Source organism: Panthera pardus, unplaced genomic scaffold, assembly GCF_024362965.1.
Source record: "Panthera pardus isolate Hobbes unplaced genomic scaffold, ASM2436296v1 HiC_scaffold_299, whole genome shotgun sequence".
NCBI lineage: Eukaryota > Metazoa > Chordata > Mammalia > Carnivora > Felidae > Panthera > Panthera pardus.
Window position 1 is genome coordinate 128,072 of NW_026526875.1, and position 22,554 is coordinate 150,625.

At 38.2% G+C, this 22,554-nt stretch overlaps 1 pseudogene; it reads left to right on the top strand.

Annotated features, from left to right (window-relative positions):
- Positions 1-22,554, top strand: part of LOC128774142 (ankyrin repeat domain-containing protein 26-like) — a 50,216-nt pseudogene that overhangs the window by 26,974 nt on the left and 688 nt on the right.

Consider the following 22,554-nt stretch of genomic DNA (forward strand, 5'->3'; position numbering starts at 1 on the left):
GTGAAAAAGTAGAAATGTCTGCTCTGTCAGGGCCTTACCTAGTAACATAGTGCTCCTACCATTGCAAGTTCAGAAACCCATTTTCTTTTTCCACTCACTTGAGTTCATCAGCCTTTCAGAGATTTCACAATTCAATCTCAGAAAAGACTAATGTGCCATTCAGGATTCTAATTTATTGATATGTAGTGAAACCCCAACTGTTTTCCAAGCAGAACAATTAATGTCCCCCACTCTCACCCTCCTTTGGAGGATGCTCATTGTAAATCCTAAGCGGGAGCAAGGAGATAGATACAGTGACCAACTCTTTTCTGTCAGTCACAAAAGCTGTATAATATACATGCAAGTTTCATTAGATAGCTATACCCGTCAGGGGAATTAGAACATTCTGTTGACTGGTCCTTTTTGTGGCTGAAGAGTCATTGAAAATCATTTTCTTTTCTAGACGTCTTACAAATGAGTCACATTGTAATAGGGAACTTTTCAGGCGAGTAATATGACACTCTGTTGATCAGTCTTCTATGAATGAGAGTGCTAGGCCTTGTCCTGCTACTGTGCCCTAAAGAAATCATGAAGGTCTCAAAAACTAAAATTTGTAAGCATATGCGAAGCTGATGAAGCTTATTAAAGAATAACGAGGGAGTTTCTGTACATCTCTATAGAAAGGAATTAGGGTCATGGTATGAAATTAGCTGCCACTTTAAGGTCTTCTCTGTGAATCAAAAACTTAAGATTGCATTCGGGCAACTCAGTCCATAGCTCTGACTTCTCTAGAAGGTCCTTATCTCCTGATTCCCCAACCAGAGGCTTCCTGGGTTGAGAAATATTTTGGTGAGCCTGGCGTGGTTCCTCTTTTTGTTTTATAGTTTTTATTTTTTTTTAAATTTGCATCCAAATTAGTTAGCATTTAGTGAAGCAATGATTTCAGGAGTAGATTCCTTAATGCCCCTTACCCATTTAGCACATCCCCCCTCCCACAACCCCTCCAGCAATCTTGTTTGTTCTCCATATTTATGAGTCTCTTGTGTTTGTCCTCCTCCCTGTTTTTATATTATTTTTGTTTCTTTTCCCTTTTGTTCATCTGTTTTGTCTCTTAAAGTCCTCATACGAGGGAAGTCATATGATTTTTGTCTTTCTCCGACTAATTTCACTTAGCATAATATGCTCCAGTTCCATCCACGTAGTTGCAAATGGCAAGATTTCATTCTTTTTGATTGCCGAGTAATACTCCATGGAATATATACATACCACATCTTCTTTTTTTAATTTTTGTTAACGTTTTACTCATTTTTGAGACAGGGGAGACAGATCGTGAACAGGGGAGGGTCAGAGAGAGGGAGACACAGAATCTGAAACAGGTCCAGGCTCTGAGCTGTCAGCACACAGCTCGAAGCGAGGCTCGAACTCACGGACCGTGAGATCATGACGTGAGCCGAAGTCAGCCGCTTAACCGACTGAGCCACCCAGGCGCCACATACCACATCTTCTTTTCCGTTCATCCATTGGTGGACAGTTGGGCTCTTTGCATACTGTGGCTATTGTTGAGAATGCTGCTATAAACATGGCAGTGCATGTGTCCCTTTGAAAGAGCACACATGTATCCTTTGCATAAATGCCTAGTAGTGCAATTGCTGGGTTGTAGGGTAGGTGTATTTTTAGTTTTTTGAGGAAACTCCATACTGTTTTCCAGAGTGGCTGCACCAGCTTGCATTGCCACCATCAGTGGAAAAGAGATCCTCTTCTCTGCATCCTCACCAACATCTGTTGTTGCCTGAGTTGTTAATGTAAGCTTTTCTGACAGGCGCAAGGTGGTATCTCAGTGTGGTTTTGATTTGTATGGCCATCTGGATGTCTTCTTTGGAGCAGTGTCTATTCATGTCTTTTGCCCATTACTTCACTGGATGACTTGTGTTCTGGGTGTTCAGTTTGAGAAGTTCTTTGTAGATTTTGGATACTAACCCTTTATCTGATATGTCATTTGCAAATACCTTCTCCCGTTCTGTCGGTTTCCTTTTAGTTTTTTGATTGTTTCCTTCGCTGTGCAGAAACTTTTTTATTTTGATGAGGTCCCCCTAGTACATTTTTGTCTTTGTTTCCCTTGCCTCCGGAGACCTTTTGAATAGGAAGCTGTTGCAGGCAAGATCAAAGAGGGTTTTGCCTGCTTTCTCCTCGAGGATTGTGTGGCTTCCTGTCTTCCATTGAGGTCTTTCACACATTTTGAGGTTATTTTTTGTGTAATGAACAACTTTTTATGTGAACACGTTTTGATTTCTCTTGGGTGTATACCTAAAAATACAGTTGCTGGTTCATATGGTAACTCTGTTAAATAAACCTATTTTGTTTTTTTTTGTTTTGTTTTTTTTCAACCTTTTGAGGAGGGGCAGGCACCTGGGTGGCTCAGCCGGTTGAGTGTCCAGCTCTTGATTTCAGTTCAGGTCATGATCTCAGGGTTGAGGAATCAAGCCCTACATTGGGCTCTGCTCTGAGCATGGAACCTGCTTGGGATTCTCTCCCCACTCTCCTCTGTCCCTCTACCCCACTTGTGCACTCTCTCTCAAATAAGTTTGGAAGAATTGTTTTTCTAGTTTAAACATTTGAGGAACTGCCAGACTGTTTCCAAAGTGGCAGCTTTACATTTTCATCCGTAGTTTTTGAGAGTTCCCATTTTCCTGATTCTTGCCAATGTTTGTCATTATCTGTTGCTTTTATGATAGCAATTCTAGTGGGTATGAAATGGCATCTTGTGGTTTTTGGTTTGCATTTTCTTAGAACTAATGATGTTGAACGTGTCTCTTTTATTTTTGAGAGAGACAGTGTGAGCAGGGGAGGGGCAGAGAGAGGGAGACACAGAATCTGAAACAGGCTCCAGGCTCTCTCAGCTGTCAGCACAAAGCCCATTGCGGGGCTCGAACCCACAAACCGTGAGATCGTGACCTGAGCCCAAGTCAGAAGCTTAACTGACTGAGCCACCCAGGTACCCCGAACATCCCCCTTTTAACGTGACTATTATCCATTTCTGTATCGCCTTTAAAGAACTAATCCATTTTTTGCCCTTTTCTATATTGGATTGTCTTTTCGTTATTGGAAGACTTATTTAAACATCCTACATACAAATCCCTTAACAGATATGGGATTTTCAGGTATTTTCTCCTAGTCACTTGCCTTTTCACTTTCTTGATGGTGATACTTGAAGCATAGTATTTTTAATTTTGATGAAGTATTCTTAATCTGCTTTTCTCTTTTGGTGTCATGTCTAAGAAATCATTGCCAAATCCAGTCATAAACATATAGACCTAAGCTTTTTCCTAAGAGTTTTATCATTTCAGCTCTTAGATTTTAAGTTAGTTTTGTATATATGCAATGGGGTAGAGGTCTGATTTTATTACTTTGCATGTGGATATCCATTTGTCCCAGTACCATTTGCTACAAAGACTATTCTTATTCCATTTGTCTGCCACCCTTGTGGAAAATCAGTTCACTATAATGTGAGAGTTTATTTTTATATTCTCAATGTTAATACATTGATCTATATGTCTGTCCTTATGCCAGTACCATATCAAATTTTATGAAAACTTCTTCCTAGTTATCTTGCAAATTAACACTTGTGTTATTCCTGTTCTTGGCACAGATCCTACATTCTTGGAAAACACAGTAGCCTGTTTCCCCTTCTTGCACTTAAATAGAAAGATAGGCATAGCCATAAGTTATAGTTCAGTGTGTAAATAATGGAATAGACATTAGATCATTCAAATACTATAGCTGTACAAAGTGAAGTAGTATTAAGTTGATTTATCAGAGACAAATAGTAGATTGGTAATTTGAATGACAACAAACTTTTGAAGCCAACTTGTGTGATATGGAGAAGCATTGTGGGACAACACAAAGATGAAATGGTCTTACCTCCCCACACAAACAAGGTTGGAGTAAGTAAAGGAGAATGTGCAGTTAATTTAAGTAGTGTTAACAGACAGTACATTTGTTTTGCTACTGAAAAGATGAAAAATGATTCCATAACAGTCTCTTTATTTCCTCACTGAGGAAAGGAGAGTGAAGATTGAGCATTCAATGGATTAAAAAATACTCAAAGCTGCCTATTTCCTTTAATTGAAATCAGATCAAAGACCAAATTTTGGTTATCAAATTGACCCTTTCTAGTTTTTCAACTATTGTGCTTCAAATCGTATGTCTCTGTGCTCCTACCTTAACTTGAGAGGACATTCTAAAGAGGCATTCCTTCCTACTTGTAAGAGTTGTTGGAATTGAAGGGAATTTTAGAAAAAGATCTTAAAGACAGGAAGATGGCAGAGGAGTAGGAGGACTCTAGGCTTGCTTCATCCCACGAATACAACTAGATAACAATCAGCTCACCCTAAATACCCCAGAAATCAACCTGAAGACTGACGGAACAAACTCCACAACAAAAGGGAGAGAAGAGGCCACATCAAAAAAGGTCCTTGATGCAGAAATGTCATCTAGAAGAGAAACAGATCCTGGCTGCTGCAGAGGGGAGGGAGTCGAGGTTGTGGGTAAGGGTGAGAGAGAGGAACGTACAGGGGAACGCACAAAGAGAACATTTCCCCATAGCCACTGGCTTGGAAAACAAGAGGGGCTGCATTTCGTGAGTTCTTGCAACCAGTACTGCTTAAGGTCTGGAGTTTTAAAGGGCATCCGGTTTAGCTGGTTTAGTGCCCTGAGGTACTGCACTGCTCTTGGACAGAGGGCAGGCAAACAACGTGGGAGCATATAGCATGGGTACAGTGGTCTGAAGAGTGCCTGGGGCACACATTGGGGAGATTATTTGCTCTTCTCAGAGCACATCCCTCAGAGGCAAAGTTCAGAGAGAGCTGTCTGTAGGAACAAAACTGCTGGCTGGCACCATCTCCTTCTCCTGCCCCTCACCACAAACATAAAGCTACCTGCAGGAAGCAGTGCATTGCTAACACTGGCTACCTAACTTGCTTACACCAAACACCACCCCCTTGTACTCTGGTGGAACTACCTTTCTCAGTCACTCTTGCTTGAGTTCCAGCACAGCAGACCCCTCCCCCAGAAGACCAAGACACACAAATGCCTGCCCACACCACATCTCCCAACCAGAGAGTTTCCCTTGGCCTCAGTTCCAGTAGAGGTGGTGACAGGTCTCATTTCCTAAGCAGACCAGAGCACACCTAGTTAAAACTTGCTATATTCAGGCCAGGGACCACTCACCAGCCCAGGCAAGGAGAGCCTCTGCAGACGACTGGCCTGAAGGATAGCATAGCCAGAACACAACAGCAGAAGACATGCAGCACACACTGGTGACACTCCCTGAAGTGCTAGACCTTGGGCATTACATGACGTCTTTTTCCTAAGTCCATTACTTTCGGGAGCAGGTGACGTAACTGGCTTCTCTAACACACAGAAGCTGCAGATACTTAGACAAAATGAAAAGACAGAGGCATTTATCCCAAATGAAAGGACAGGATAAGGCCATGGCCAGAGACCTAAATGGGACAGATGTAAATAACACGCCTAATAGAGAATTTAAAACCATGATCATAAGGATATTCACTGGACTTGAGGAAAGAATGAAAGACATCCGAGAGACACTTACCACAGACATAAAAGAGTTCAAGAATCAGAGATGAAGAGTGAAGTAAAAATGAACAGCAAGCTGGAAGAAGCAGAGGAACAAATTAATGACCTAGAAGACAAAGTAATGGAAAGCAGTGAAGCTGAAGAAGACAAAGAAGAATTATCCAATGCAAGAATAGACTTAAGGCACTCGGTGACTCCATCAAATGTGAAAACAATCATGATAGGAGTCCCAGAAGAAGACAGAGAGAAGGGGACAGATAATTGATTTGAAGACACAATAACTGAAAAATTCCCTAATGTGGAGAAGAAAACAGACATCCAGATCCAGGAGGAACAGAGAACTTCCATCAACATCAACACCCAAGACATGTAATTAAATTTGCAAAATATATTGGTAACATCTTTTTTTTTTAGTGTTTTTTTTTCTGTGATAGAACGCAGACACAAGCAGGTGAGGGGCAGAGAGAGAGAGAGAGAGAGAGAGCGAATCCCAAGCACTCTCTGTGCTGTCAGTGCAGAGCCCACTGGAGGGCTTAAACCCACGAACTGCGAGGTCATGACTTGAGCTAAGATCAAGTCATGCTTCACCGACTGAGCCACGCAAGCGCCCCACTGCTACAAATCTTAAAAGCAGCAAAACAAGTCATTCACTTCCAAGGGAAAACCCACAAGGATAGCGGGAGATTTTTCAACAGAAACTTTGCAAGGCAGAAGGAAATGGCATGATATATTCAAAGTGCTGAATGAGAAAAATCTGCAGCCAAATATACCCTATCCAGTAAGGCTATCATTCATAAAAGGAGAGATAAAGAATTTCTCAAACAAAAATGGAAGGAGTTTGTGACCACTAAATCAGCCTGTAAGAAATATTATCAGGGACTCTGAGTGGAAAGGAGAGATCAAAAGTGACAGTATAAAGGCAGGAAATGTAAAAGCAGTAAAATTGTATATTTCTGTAAAAAAAATCGTCAAGGAATGCCCCAAAATTTTATACAATATAATACCTTATGAAAACATGGAGAGGAGAAAAAAAAAATGAGCTCTAACTTAAGTGACCATCAACTTAATATAGACTGCTACACGCAGAAGAGGTGATATACAAATTAATGCTTATCATATCCAAATATATCATTAAAGCAAATTAGAAAGACATCAAAGGGAGAAAAACAATAAAGGATTTGAGAAAATCTCCAGAAACAACCACAAAACAAGTAGTAAAATGACAATAAATACATACCTGTCAATAATTACTTTGGATATAAATGGAATAAACTCTCCAACCAAAAGACCTAGGGTGACAGGATGGATTAAAAAACAAGACCCATCTGTATGCTGCCTATAAAAACCTCAGTTTAGACATAAAGACACCTGCAGATTGAAAGTGAGGGGATGCTTGCACTGTTGGTGGTAATGCAAACTGGTGCAGCCGCTCTGGAAAACAGTGCGTAGGTTCTGCAAAAACGATTGAAAATCGAACTACCCTACGATCCCTCAATAGCACTACAGGGAATTTATGCAAAGGATACAGGAGTGCTGATTCATAGGGGGACATGTACTCCAATGTCTATAGCAGTGCTTTCAACAATAGCCAAATTGTGGAAAGAGCCTAAATGCCCACCAAATGATAAATGGACAAAGAGATGTGGTTTATATATACACTGAAATACTACCTGGCAAGGAGAAAGAGTGAAATCGTGCTGTCTCTTGCAATATGGATAGAACTAGAAGGTATTTTGCTACGTGAAATAAGTCACAGAAAGACAGATATCATATGTTTTTTTTCCTATGTGGAACTTGAGAAACTTAACAGAAGACCGTGGGGGAAGGGAAGGGGAAAAATAGTTACAAACAGAGTAGGAGAGGGGGAAACCATAGGAGACTCTTGAATGCAGAGAACAAATAGAGGGTTGAGGGGGGCGGTGGGTAAGAAGGGAAAGTGGGTGGTGGGCATTGAGGAGGGCTCTTGTTGGGATGAGCCCTGGGTGTTGTCTATAAGTGATGAACCACGGGAATCTACTCCCAAGCCAAGAGCACACTATACACACTGTATGTTAGCCAAGTTGACAATAAATTCTATTAAAAAAAATGAAAGCGAGGGGATGGAGAAAAATTTATCACGTTAAAAGAAAAAATAGCGATACTTTTTTAGACAAAAGAGTCTTTAAAACAAAGACTGTGGGGCACCTGGGTGCCTCAGTCATTTGAGCGACCGACTAGGTCTTGGCTCAGGTCATGATCTTATGACTGGTGGCTTTGAGCCCCATGTTGGGCTCCAGGCTGACAGCATGGAGGCTGCTTGAAATTATCTCTCCCCCTTTCTATATCCCTCCCCAACTCTCACTCAAAATAAATAACCAAAAACAAAGACTGAAGCAAGAGCCAAAGAATGCTAATATATCATAATAAAGGGTACAATCCAATAGGAAGATCTAACAATTGTAAATATTTATCCACCCACCATGAGAGCACTCAAGTACATAAAACAATAACCAACATAAAGGAACTAATTAATAAGACAGTAATAGGGTACTTTAACACCCCATTTACATCAATACCTTAACAAAAAAATCACCAACAAATACATCTTAACAGAAAATCACCAAAGAAACAGTGGCTTTGAGACATACAGAGAAAGAGAGATATATGTGTTCACTCTTATGTGGATCCTGAGAAACTTAACAGGAATCCATGGGGGAGGGGAATGAAAAAAAAAAGAGGTTAGAGTGGGAGAGAGCCAAAGCATAATACACTCTTAAAAACTGAGAACAAACTAGGGTTGATGGGGGGGTGGGAGGGAGTGGAGGGTGGGTGGTGGGTATTGAGGAGGGCACCTGTTGGGATGAGCACTGGGTGTTGTATGGAAACCAATTTGGCAATAAATTTCATATATTAAAAAAATAAAGAAAGAAAGAAAAAGAAACAATGGTTTTGAATGACAGAGCAGACCAGATTGGACTTAAGAGATTTTTTCAGAATGTTCCATCTTAAAAGAGAATACACGTTGGCTTCAAGTGTACATGGAATATTGTCAAGAATGGATCACAAACAAAAAACACGCCTTAAATTTTAAAAACAATACATTCAGGTTGCATAACGTGCTACTACACAGGAATGGGTTAAGCAAGAGATACAAGAAGAAGCTTAAAAACGTGTATGCAAATGGAAATGAAAAAACAATGGTCTGAAACCTTTGAGATGCTGCAAAAGTGGTCCTAAGAGGGAAGTTCATAGCAATATGAGCCTATTTCAAGAAGCAAGAAAAATTTCAAACCTAACCTTACACCTAAAGTAGCTAGAAAAAGAACAAATGAAGCCTGAAGCCAGCAGAAGAAAGCAAGTAATAATGATCAGAACAGGGGGCCCTTGGGTGGCTTAAATGGTTAAGTGTCTGACTCTCGATTTTGGCGCAGGTCATGATCTCACAGTTGTGAGATCGAGCCCCGTGTTAGGCTCTCTGATGGCAGCAAGGAACCTGTCTTGGATTCTCTCTCTCCCTCTCTCTCCCTCTATATTTCTGCCCATCCCCCACTCATGTGTGGTCTCTCTCAAAATAAAATTTAAAAAAGAGATTAAAGAAGAAATGAATGATAGACAAAAAAAAACACATAATACTAGAACAGATCAATGAAACCTAGAGCTGGTTCTTTGTAAAAATTAATAAAACTGATAAGGTGTTAGCCAGAGTAATCAACAAGAAAATAGAAAAGACCAAAATAAATAAAACCACAAATGTGAGAGTAGAAATAAGAACCAACACCACAGAAATGCAAACATTTATGAGAGAATGTTGTGAAAAAATGTAAGCCAGCAAGTTGGACAACTTAGAAGAAATGAATAAATTCCTAGAAATATATAACTTACCAAACTAAAACAAGAAGAAATAGAAAATTTGAAAAAAATCAATAACCAGCAAGGAAACTGAATCAGGAATCAAAAAACTCTCAACAAACACAAGTCTAGGACCAGATGACTTCAGACGTAAATTTTAACATGTAAAGAAGAGCTAATCCAAAAAAAAAAAAAAAAAAAAAAAAAGGAAAAAGAAAGTTTAACCTGTCCTTTTCAACTTGTTCCAGAAAAACATAAAAGGAAGGGAAACTTCCCAATTCATTCTATGCCAGCTTTACCCTGATACCAAAACCAGATAAAGACACCACAAAGAGAATTACAGGCCAGCATCTCTGATGAACATGCAAAAATCTTCAACAAAATAAGCAAACTGAATCCAACAATACATTAAAAAATCATTCACCGGGGGCAGGGACAGCTGGGTGGCTTAGGTAAGCATCCAACTTCAGCTCAGGTTACGATCTCATGGTCCGTCGGTTTGATCCCAGTGTCAGGCTCTGTTGACAGCTTGGACCCTAGAGCCTATTTCAGATTCTGTGTTTCCCTCTCTGTCCCTCCCCTCTTGTGCTCTTTCTCAAAAATAAATAAACATTAAAAAAAATCATTCACTATAACCAAATGGGATTTATCCCTGGTTTGCAGGGGTGGTTCAATATTTGCAAGTCAATGAATGTGATACCTCATATCACATAATTTTCAAAAAAGCATAAAATCATATCATTGCAATAGATGCAGAAAAAGAATTTGACAAACTATAACATCCATTCATGATACAAACCTCAACAAAGTAGGCTTAGAGGAACCATACCTCAATATAATAAAGGCCACATATGGAAAATGAGCAGCTAATATGATCCTAACTGGGGAAAAACTGAGAGAAAAACTTCTTAGATCTTGCTTCTAGTTATCTGCTTCTTCTCATTAGCACCATTGGTTGTTAATAAATTAATCTTAACATTTATTACATCCTACTTTAATGGAGACCAATTTCTCCTATACAAGTTTAGGTGTCATCTCTTTTTTTTTCATCCACTTTGCAATTTATCATCTTTGTTTTTTTCTTAACAAACTCCCCAAAGGTTAGATTTCTTTTGTTCACAAATCTGTTAGGAAAAGTGTGGCCAGGACAGCTAGTCTCTGCCCCGCTCAGCTTCAGGTGGGGCAACTGAAAGGTTTGGGGCTGGATCCATTTGAAGATTTGTTCACTAACGTCTGGTGGTTGATGCTGGCTGTTGCCTTGGACTTCAGTTCAGGAGGCAGCAGAAACACTTAAACTGACACACCTAGACCCTCTTTGTGGCCTAGGCTTCCTCACTAGATGGGGAGCTAGATTCCAAGTAAGCAGCCTGAGATACAGAGCAAGGCAGAAGCTGTATCGCCTTTTGTCACCTAGGCTTGGAATACACACAGGATCATAGTCACATATTCTGTTCATTAGGAGCAAGTCACTAAGTTGTTCCATGGCCTTTTTTTAAAATGGAATTAATATTTAAAACCTATGGACACCTTTAAAAAGCAATATAATTTACCCACTGGCCACAAATGTTTGTATTCCTCCCACCTGAAAAATACATTCACTCCCCTCCCCCTCCAATACCTCCTGCGAGTCTCAGTTATCATGGCATTAGGTTCAGGGCTTGAGTCCAAGATCTTACTATCATAGGTGCAGTGGGGATAAGCTGCCTGGGTTATGGTATCTGAAGTATAGCCCCTTGAGTGCAAGGGTTCTCAATATGAGGACTTGAGAACGAAAGAGACAGTTATTTATCACTCACAAATGCAACATTCTAGTCAACTGCTGAAGACTGTCCCATTCAGAAAAAGAAGATGGGAAGCACCCTAGTCCATAAGAGTTTTGAAATAGAGCCTGATGTACGCTGTCAGTTCTTAAGTTAGGACTTAGTCCTAACCACGGGAATACTTTCTCCATGTCTCTTCCCTTTCTTTACTCTTTAAACTCTTGGTTCCTTCCTTTTCATAAGGAATGACCTGTATTTGCAGCAGTTTTTTCATCCTGCCTCCTCCCTGTGGGATTTCTAAGACCCAAAGCCTCTTTTCATTTTGCACTATTTGGTCTCTTTTAGTCCAAGGTAGCAAATAGTATGTTTTGCTATTATAAATCTCTAACTTTTTTTAGTTTTCTGTAAATATTACTGGATTTCATGCCGTGTTTTAGCAAAGCGACCCTCCCAAGTCCTTTTGAGATAAGCTTTTCGCTTCAGGTTTCCTGTGAAGCTCTTATATTAAGACAATGCCTTTAAAATTCGTCTACTCTTGGGGCTCCTGGCTGGCTCAGTTGGTAGAGCATGTGACACTTGATCTCTGGGTGCTGAGTTTAAGCCCCATGTTGGGTGTGGAACCCACTTTAAAAAAAATCTTATACTCAAGATCCTTAAAGAAATTGGAGGCATACCTTAAATCTTTCTGTTTTCCTGGTAGCACCCTGGATTTTCTCTTAACCCAAAAGCCATTTCTTTATTTTAGCATTATTTGACAGTTCAACATGTAGAGAGGCTGTAAACGAGAAACAGATACTTGAACCCAGTAAGTCCTGGTTCCTTGCAGTTGCATAGTCTTTCTTTAGTTTCTCTTTCCTATCCGTTTTACTTTCAGGTATTTTGTAGCATGACTTCCCTTTCCTCCAGTGTCATTTTCTTCACTTGCTTAGAAACCCTTGCTGTCAGCCTCTTCACAGGCCATCAGGTTTCCACTAAGAGTCTTGTGGAGGCCCTTTTTCGGTCTCATTCTTATGCTTTTCTACATCTTTCCAGGTTCAGCCTACCTCCTGGTTCAAAGGAAGTTTAGTTTTAGGTTTTTTTGAATAGCAGCACACCATTTTTAGTATCAGTATCTGTGGTAGCAATTTACTGCTGCCTAATAAGCCACCTCAAAACCTAGTAGTTCAAAACAGCATGTCTCTTGTTCACCAGTCTTTAGTTTAGGGAGAGCAGAGTAGGGCAACTCATTTCTTCTTCATTTGGCATCAGCTGGCATAACTGGAAGCTGGAGACTAGAATCATCTAAAGGCTTGTTCACACACGTGTTTGGCTGTTGAGGCTGGCCTTGGCTAGGACGTTGGCTAGTCTCAGCTGGAGTATGTACATGAAGACTCACTAGGTAGCCTGGTATTCCTCACAACGTGGTGGCTGGGTTCTAAGGGTGAGCTTCCCTAGAGAAAGAAAGATGGAAGCTGTATCACATTTTCTAGGCTGGCCTTAAATATCACAGCAGTTCTGCATATTCTGTTCACTAGAAACCAGTTACTGAAGCCAGCATATATTTAAGGGGAGGGATTTTCACAGAAGTATCAACGAATTTATAAAACCACCACATCCACTCACCCTGTCTTACCAATCATATAGAATGGATGGAAGTCCTTCCCAACTCAGCATCACTGAAACTCCAGCCAGTTTTGTCGTTGTTGTTGTTGTTGTTTAGTATTATCTCTTATTTTCTAGAAAGTAACAAAGGATTACAAGATAACAGTATTGAATTAAATTTTTGTTTTTGCCTCAAAAAAATACGTGGATCATTCAATTAAAGTTTTATACTGGGAGATGTGATTTCTTAACACATCCCAGAGAATCATTTCTCCTGGGAATGCAGTTCAAATTAGCATAAAACATTTGCTGTTCAGAAACAGGCCGTGGCATTAGAATCATTACTTCTAGATTCATGAGTTAGAGTCTTATTTTCAGAGTCTTATCTTGAGACGTATTTTTTGACTTGGGCATACATGAGTCAATATGATATTGCTAAAACGTCTTTAAAAGTTATGGAGTGTTAAGATGCGGGAAGGGCTAAGAGACTTTCTCCTAAGAGGGGACTTATTGTATGAAAGAAAGATATGAAAAAATCATAGAAAAATAAAAGTATAGAATCAAGTGCAAATGTGTAGTAAAGAGAATGATAGCAAAGATCTATTTCAGTAACACCTGATGTCTTTAACGTGTCTCTTGATTTTCTGAGTTGTTTATGGTTCCACATACTAAGACAGGTAACATTTTATTGCAAATGAGTTTATTTAAAAATTTGAGTGCCTGGCTGGCTCAGTTACTCTTGATCTTGAGATTGTGAGTTCAAGCCTCACACTGGGCGTAGAGATTACTTAAAATCTGAAAAACACATTTTGATAGTAGTTTTGAGTTAGACTCTTTTCACTCCACTTCCAAACTATAGTGTTTTATTCATGCAGGCTGATGTCTTTACAACAGAACTGGAAACTACATCTTCAAAATGTCTACACCTGGATGCAAAAAAAATCAAGTTCTTCAACAAGAGTTATTATCAATGAAAGCTTTCGAAGAAGAACGTGAAAAACTAGAGAGCAATAACAAGAAGTTACAGCAAGAAGTAGTAAAATTGAAACAATTTATGGAAATGAATATGGTAGAACGCGGTCAAGTGGAAGAGTATAAACGGGAGATTGAAGAAAGAGCACGACTGGACATAGTAGAAAAATGACACGAAGTCGACCTGTTTTTACAGGTTAATTGATTGATCTGTAATGTGCTGTAATTCATTTCACTGCAAATTACATTTTGGATAGATGTATTGTAGGGGTTTCCTCTACTTGCTTTATGGTAATTTGTAGATTCCTGGAGGCATTTGTTCCTCCCTTTAAACATTTCAGTTTTCATCGTTATTCCTACTAAATCTAGAGGATAAGAAAAAATGATGGTTTAAACAACTAGTCTCACTATTAAGAGGAAAAGAAAAATTATGATTTAAAAATTGCACTGTACTTGGATTATTAAGTTTATTGTTGACTTCTAAATTTTTGTCATTGATTCTATTATTTGAATTATCAGATTGCGTGAATACTAATACAAGAATGATTGAACTTTAATTTTATAAATCATATTTAATTCAGTTGACATTGATGATAAATATTTTACACTTGAGCTTTTTTTCATTTAAAATTGCTCTCTGAATCATTGACTCCGAACTAAAGGAAACAGGTATAATTAATTATTCAGATTATAGCTATTTTAAAACTATCCTGTTAATTTGCTTTAGGCACAAGCAGCAGCTTGAGAACATTTGGACCAGTTAAGAGAAAATGCTCATGCTTCAGCGAGAAGTTAAATGGAACTTAGAATTAGAGATCTGGAATAGGTCTCTACAATGAAGACTTCTCAAGAAGATTCTACTAAAACAGAGTTGGAAACCTACAGGCAACTCTACCTAGAAGAATTAAAAGTTAGAAAGTCCTTGAGAAATAAGCTGAACAGGTAAGTCAAAAGAGAATCATAGACAAGAAATTTAGCTTATTAATTTGCCTCCACAGCATAATGTCTGTGGAGCCAAGATCATGAGATGAGTAGGAAGTGCAAGCCAACTAGATGGTGTCATTTTGGAAAATGATGTTTCTAAGTGAACTTACCTTTGAAATGTTAGTCCAGGACAGTTTGCATCCCTCCTCTTTTTTTCGCTTTTACAGGACCTCTTCCCCCACCCCCCCCCCCCCGCACCCCCCGCCCTGTATATTTTCCATCGATCGGATCTGCTAGTCTTTAAGTGCATTGTTTGAAGCTTTCTCATTTAGAAGCATATTATTATAAAATTGCTTGTCAGAATTACCCTAACTAGAAATGTCGATGAGTTTCTTTTTGGAAGATTACATCTTTAACCTAAAAGGTCAAGTACTACTACTACTCATCCTGGCAGCTTGGTACATTTATTCTCTCGATTGTGATCTTTGGTATGATTACTAGAGTGGGCCTTGAGACAAACCATCCTTTATGCTTTTTCTACTTTACATAAAGGCATCCAGGTGAAATACAGAAAGACTCGCACAGGGCTGAAGGGTAGCATAATTCCCAGAGTGGCTAAAAAGAGCACCGTGGTGGGAGGGAGGCATGTGGAAGACGGAAGACAGAAAGGGCAGATTCTGCCTCCAGTGCCTTGGTGACTGTTACAAGCTAATTGCCTCTGTAGCTGTTTTAGTTCTTTCTGATCACACTCTGCCATCTACTATCTCCCCTAGAGATTGTTGGTCTCAATGATTCGTCAGTGTCAGATGCTCAGTTTCTTTGAGATAATGAGTGAAATGTACAAGAGTGGTGAAAGCAAACGCTTGAAAATGTCTTTGAGGGATGGTTTAGTTTTATATCTGTGAACAGGTTTCCTAAATATAAGTATGTATATATAATGGCATCCTGAAGGATCCTGTCAGTACAGCCACTCCAGAAGACAGCAAGTATTATTTGTTAAGCCATGTACATCACTGATAGCCACTTCTCTCCCTTTCCTGGTCTGAATTGTTAGGAATCCCCCTGGAATCATAAGCATTTCTTTAGAACAATTTTAAAAGTATAATTTTAGATAGTAGGTGTGCTGTGTCACATGTTCAGTGTTAAAACACTGTTCAAAGGCAAATGCTATTTACTATTATGGAAACTTAAAAAACGTAAGTCATTTAGGAAAGATTTAGGTAAAAAGAAAATGTATTTGTGTTTTTTTAATCTTCACAGGGCTAAGGAGAGACTGCCAGAGAGCAATACAAAACTTCTTGAGGAGAGACAGCAGCACCAAACTTTACTCAGGACCCTTAGTGTGAGCCCAGGCCTGGAACCACCTTATTGTGGACATTTTGAAAATAATTTAGTGCTCAATGGAAACCTTACTCCAAGAGGGAACTTAGTGATTCCTACCTTAAACCCACGGCCGTCATATGACTACTGGGAGACTTCCTTGTGGAAGGTGAGTTATATTATCTGTTTTAGTTTGGGTTTCAGATATCTGATATAATAGTTGCTTTTAATTTGGTGAAATTCTGAGTTGTTTAAGTAACTAATACATATGAAGTAAAAGTCATAATTATATGTGCTAAGAAAGAACTGAGGTAAATTTTATATATATATTTTAGTCCCTTGATCTCTCATTTCCAAGAGATACTAATTTTTATTTTATTTTAGCGAGAGAATGAGTGAGTGCATGCAGGGGAGGGGCAAAAGGAGAGGGAGAAAGAGAATCCCAAGCAGGTTTCATGCTCAGCACAGAGCCGAATGTGGGGCTCAGTCTCAAAACCATGCGATCATGACCTGAGTCAAAATCAAGATTTGGACACTAAAAACAACTGAGCCACCCAGGTGCACCACAAGAGACACCTAGCATTAACTCTATTCAGTAAATATAACTAGACTGACCCATGTTAAATTTCTTGAAAAGCTTTCATTTAAATTTGATTTTAGAAAGTAAATGTTATTGCCTGCTAACCGCAGGTACACTCAGATGCTTGGACTTATTTTCAGTTGGCAGTGGTTCATAAACATTTGAAAGTTTTGCTATAATCCAGTTTTTGCACCCCTGTGTGTCAGTGAATGATCGTCCTCCAAACACTTAACGACCTATGAATGTTTACTATTTAGAAGAATCCATGGGGGTGCCTGGGTGGCTCAGTCAGTTCAGCGTCTAACTCTTGATCTCAGCTCAGGTTTTGATCTCAGGGTCATGAGTTCAAGTCCTGCATTGGGCTCTACACTAAGCATGGAGGCTACTTAAAAAAAAAAAAAAAAAAAAAAAAAAAAAAAAGAATCCACGGTAAGTCCTTTTTATGAATGAAATCAACTTGTAACACTAAAAAGGTTAATTTCTCTTTTAAGTTAAAAGATTTGCTGTTTTCTTACACGAGAATACATCTTTAATTGCTTTCTTACTTATGGCACTCTTTTTTCTTTTTCCTTTTTTTTTTTGACTTATACCACCTTTGTTTCAACTTTCATAAAATATCTTGCTGAGCGATTGTAGAGCATTTTATAAATAGCTAAATCAAACAAATATTTGAATTTTTAAAATGAAGCTTTTATTTCTTCAAATGAGTTCTTTGCCCGTTTCTCTTTTCTTTTTCTGGAACCCCTTGAATGCAAGTATTATTACACTGGATGTTGTCCCACAGGTCCCTTAACCTAGCCTCATTTTTAAAATTCTCTCTTTTTTTTTTTTTTTTTTTGGCTTGGATGATTTCTACTACCCTGTCTTGCAAATTGTTGATCTGTTCTTCTGCATCTTCTTATCTGCTGTTGATTCCCTCTAGTGTATTCGTCATTTCTGTTATTGTATCCTTCAGCTCTGATTGGTTCTTTTTTATATTTTCTATCTCTTTGTTGATGTTATCACTGGATCCATTCATTCTCCCAAGTTCACGGAGCATCTTTATGACCGTTACCTTGAACTCTTTATGAGGTACATTACTTATCTCTGTTTCACTTAGTTTTTTTTCTTCTTTTGTCATGTTCTTTCATTTCAGATGTACTCCTCTGTGTCCTCAGTTTGTCTGACTTTCTATGTTTGTTCCTAAAATGGTTCCTTTCAACTTTTTCTCTCTTTCGAGTTGGCGTGGCCTTTGAACAATGTACGTTAGTTATGAAGTCAAGGAAGAAGAGAATGTTTCTGTAAGTGCTGTCTAGTCATTTTTCTCGGTGGAGCTGTGACAGGTGACACTGGGTAGGCAGCAAGTAACCCTGCTCTTCTCGTTCTAAATTCAGAACACAGGAGACAGGGAGATGGAGAGAAACTTAGTAGCTTTATTACTAATACACACTAACAAATTGGAGGATATGATTTAGGTTATGTTAGCCACTTTGGGCTTCCTCCTAAATTGGGCACTTCCCCACACAGTTGTAAATTGAGGAAACAATTGCTTGACCCCCACCCCGGGGGCCGGGTGCTTACCACAGAGCTGAGAGCAGACCCAAATTCATGTTACTGTGGGCAGGCACATCTTTTTCAAAGAGGAGATTCAGAAACACGTAAGCACTGCTTAGCTCCTTCTCCCAAATTCACCCGTTAGGTAATTCTCCCTTCCCGTCGGGAGGGAGGGGTAGAGATAAGTCCACATGTGAGACGTGAAGGTTCACCTATAATTTCTGACTGGATTTAAATTATAAATAAAGTGAATTGTGTCTTTTGTACATACCAACGAATGATGAGAGGTTAGGCAAAAGCATGCTAGATGGGAAAGAGAAATCTGTGTTGGGTTTGAAATTTTGCTATAAATAACCACACCATGGGTTCACTCATTTGTTGATTGATTTTGATAAACCAAATTTTCTTTGGAAGAAATAATTCTTTCAGGAAGAATTTCCTCAGTTTCAGCTTGCTTGCTTCACCTAAAGATTTTCTCTTTCGAGTTCTCTGTCCTGTGGTTTAAAAAAGTTGTGCTTAAAAATTGACTGCTACTAAAAGGAGTTAACATAATTTCTGTTCCTTTATTTTTATTGATGACTTTAAAATTTGTAATTTAGTTTTAGAGCTACTATTGTGGGCCTCATACCTAAACATTATTGAGCCACATGACAAAGTTTTATGTATTCATTTTCTCTGAGTTATTCTTAAAATACACGTATTTTTCCTGACTATGAGGAAGTAACGGGCATAGAACTCTAGGCCTGGTAAGACCACACGTGTATTCCTGGTCTGCATCTAGTTGGATTCATGACCTCAGGCAAAGTACACTCTCTCTGAGCCCTTTTTGTCTATTACGCAAAATTCGGGACTTTGACTAAATTAGTGACTTTTATACCTTCAAAATAATTTTTTTTCAAAGAATAGAATGTATTTTTTTTTTGCATTAAACTATATTGTGTAAAACAGAGAGAAGTAGAGCTGTCTAACTAAAGGAGAGATGGAGACTACGGCTGTGACTTCCTTGTCCCTCAATCCTGCAGTGCCCCCAACCGAACCTTAGATTTCTATGGGCCATATTTGAATGCTAACAGTTAATGAGAAAATCCTTCTAATTAAAAATCCTTTAAAAATGTTCTTTGAATTAAAATTTGCTGATATATATTTTTTCTGTGTATAATTTTCTCAGCCTCTTATATTTCTGATCAATGGAAAGGTATACATAAAAGTACACGTGTTCTTATTCATGGACTTGAAAGCTATTTTCGCCATTGAAACACAGTTTTTACCTAGAAATAAACATAAAGGTCACAGAGGTAAATATTTAGGAAAAGAGCTTTTGGGGAAAAGATGCAACATTACCTTGGTAGCTCCTTAAGTCATGTCATATAAAAAACGTGGTTTATATTTTATATCGTATTTATTAATGGTAACACAAAATTGTTTGAATAAAGCCTTCCCCCATCATCTGGTATTAAGTTATTAATTTTTAAGTCTGGTATAGTAATGTTGTCCCATTCATTTTATAAGGCCCGAATATAATGCTATTGTCAAAAAAGTGTTATGTTTCCTCAAAAACTTAAAAATAGATATTCATGAATCCCACTACTGCGTATTTACCCAAAGAAAATGAAAACAGTAATTTGAAAAGTTGTATGCATCCCTATGTTTATGGAAACATTGTTTGTGATAACCAAAATAGGGAAGCAACCTAAGTGTCCATGGAGAGATGAATGGATAAAGACAATGTGTAGTATGTATACAATGAAATATAGCTCAGCTATCACAAAGAATGAGATCTTGCCATTTGTGACAACATTGATAGACCTAGAGGGTATTATGCTAGGTGAAATAAATCGGAGAAAGACAAATAAACACTATCTGATTTCACTTACATGTGGAATATAAAAAAACAAAACAAGTGAACAAACAGAATCATAACTACAGAGGACAAATTGGTGGTTGCTAGAGGGGAGGTGCAGTTATAAAGTAAATAAGTCACAGGAATGAAGAATACAGCATATGGAATATCATCAAAAATATTGTATTAATGTTGCATGGTGACAGAGGGTAACTACACGTACGGTAGCAAGCATAGCATAGTGTATACAATTGTCCAATCTGAATTTGTATACTGAAAAACTAGTGTAACATTGTATGTCAACTATACTCCAATTAAAAAAAGGTATTAGGGAAAACAGTCTCTGAAAATACTGGGAAACATGTCAGCTAAAACATTTGTCCTCACACCCAAATTTGTAAAGACATTGGAATCCTTATCACCACAGTGTTGACTATGTTCAGTACACTATTTTGGAGCCAGATTGGGGCATTCAGGGAGAGGCTAACTTGTCTAAGGAAGATCTAAATAAGAACATTCTAGACAGGAACAGTTGTAATATACACTTGACCCTTGACCAACATGGTTTTGACCTGTGCGGGTCTACTTTACTTACACATGGATTATTTTTGGATAGTGTACAGTATTGTAAGTGTATTTCCTCTTCCTTCCGTTTTTCTCAATGTCATTTTTTGCCCTAGCTTATTCTACTGGACAAAACACGTATGAATCGACTGTTTATGTTACCGGTAAGGCTTCCGGTCAACAGTAGGCTATTAGTAATTAAGTTTTGGGGGGATGAAAAATTGTATACAGGTTTGTGAATGTACCCCAACCCCTGTGTTATTCAAGGGTCACCTGTAGTCAAGTGTTTCAAAACTTGGTCCTAATTTGGAGAAAGGAAACAAAGTTACAATTGAAAATTTTATACTGTTTTCCTTATCTGTAATTGAGAAAGTTATAAATCAGAAGCTAAGTTTGAAAACTGTTGTAACCCTCTATTTTTCCTTTCTTCAAGGAGATTTTCTGAAATCTTTGTGTGCATATGAAAAGAAATAAGTGTTTTAGTCATAATACAGATAGCAAAATATTTTTACTCAAATTTTTGCCAATAGAAGTTCCACATGACAGTATGACAGTCCCACTTTCTTCATTTTATATATATTTAAGAGTCAGTCCTGAAAAACTAATAGCAAAAAGCATTCCTTCAAATTTTGTTTTTCTAAGAGTGAAAAAATGGAAAGCCCATTTTAAGGAACAATTCATTAAGGTAAAAACCTGATTAAACTTTCACAAATGGCAGTTTTTCTAATCATTTCCAAGTAATAATTCAGTATACCATATGAATCTTGTTTAAACTTTTTTGTACCAGTAAGATCAAACATCACCTTTCAGAGATTATACATATTCAATAGATCAATATTAATTGTGCTTTTTATCAGATTCGCTTAAATAGCATTATATATGTATTATACACATATTATATGTAATATATATGTATTATATATTACACACACACATATATATATACATATATGTACATATATGTATGTGTGTGTATGTATGTATGTATGTATGTATCTGTTCTCCATTATCTAAAACTAAAATAAAATAGGAATTTATTTTATTCATGTGATTGTCTTCCTATTTAAGCAATCCCTAACTTTGGTTTAATCTCTACAAGTATTATTTCAAGACCACATGTCGTAAGCTATATATAATTCCTACAATGACTTTTGTTTACCTTACACATTCTAAATAATATTTGGCTTATTTCAGACGCAGCGGGAGTTGGAGAAAAGAATAACCAGAGCACTAGAAGAAGGTATGTTGCCAAAATGTATGAAGTTAGATATCATTGATTTCTGAAATAAACTATAAATAGTAAATGGCATCCCTTTCCATTGTTTGGATAATAGATGCTACATTCACATTTTTTTGTACATAGCTAATAAAAAATGTAAAAGCATGAGCATAATGAAGAACACACTTCTTCCTCATTTAGTCCTCATGTGTCATAGCTCTTTTAAAATCTCCCACAAGTCTAGGGGCACCCAGGTGGCTCAGTCGGTTGGGCGACTGATTTCAGCTCAGGTGGGTTCAGGCCCCACAGAGGGCTCTGTGCTGAAAGCTCGGAGCCTGGAGCCTGCTTCAGATTCTGTGTCTCCCTCTCTCTGTGCCCCTGCCCGCTTGTGGTTTGTCTCTCTCTCAAAAATAAATAAACGTTAAAGAAGTTTTTTTCAATCTCCCTAAGTCTATATATCTGTTATTATTTCTGGCGACAATCTTCCTTCACTGGTGCCATCCCTGTGGAACTGTCAACCTGCACAAGTCTCAGAAAAGGTGTGCTTTATCAAATTGTTGTTTCTGCTAGTGATAGAAGACCCAAAAAGCCAAAGTCGTCTTAGTAATGCTTGGTTAAGTAATTAGAGGTCATATAGCTGTCACTTGACAGGTAACGGGTTTCAATCTTCACTCATTGACTTTGTCATTGCTTTTGCCCTTGGGTAAAACTTCAAGTTCCTTAGCATGGAACGAAAACACCCAGATCAGTTTGCTTCTTGCCAGATTATTCAGCCTTGTCTCTCACTATTTGCCCTACTCTGCTGCTTTGCTCTAGCGCCTTGTCAAACTAAACTACTCATAATTAATTGCACAAGTGT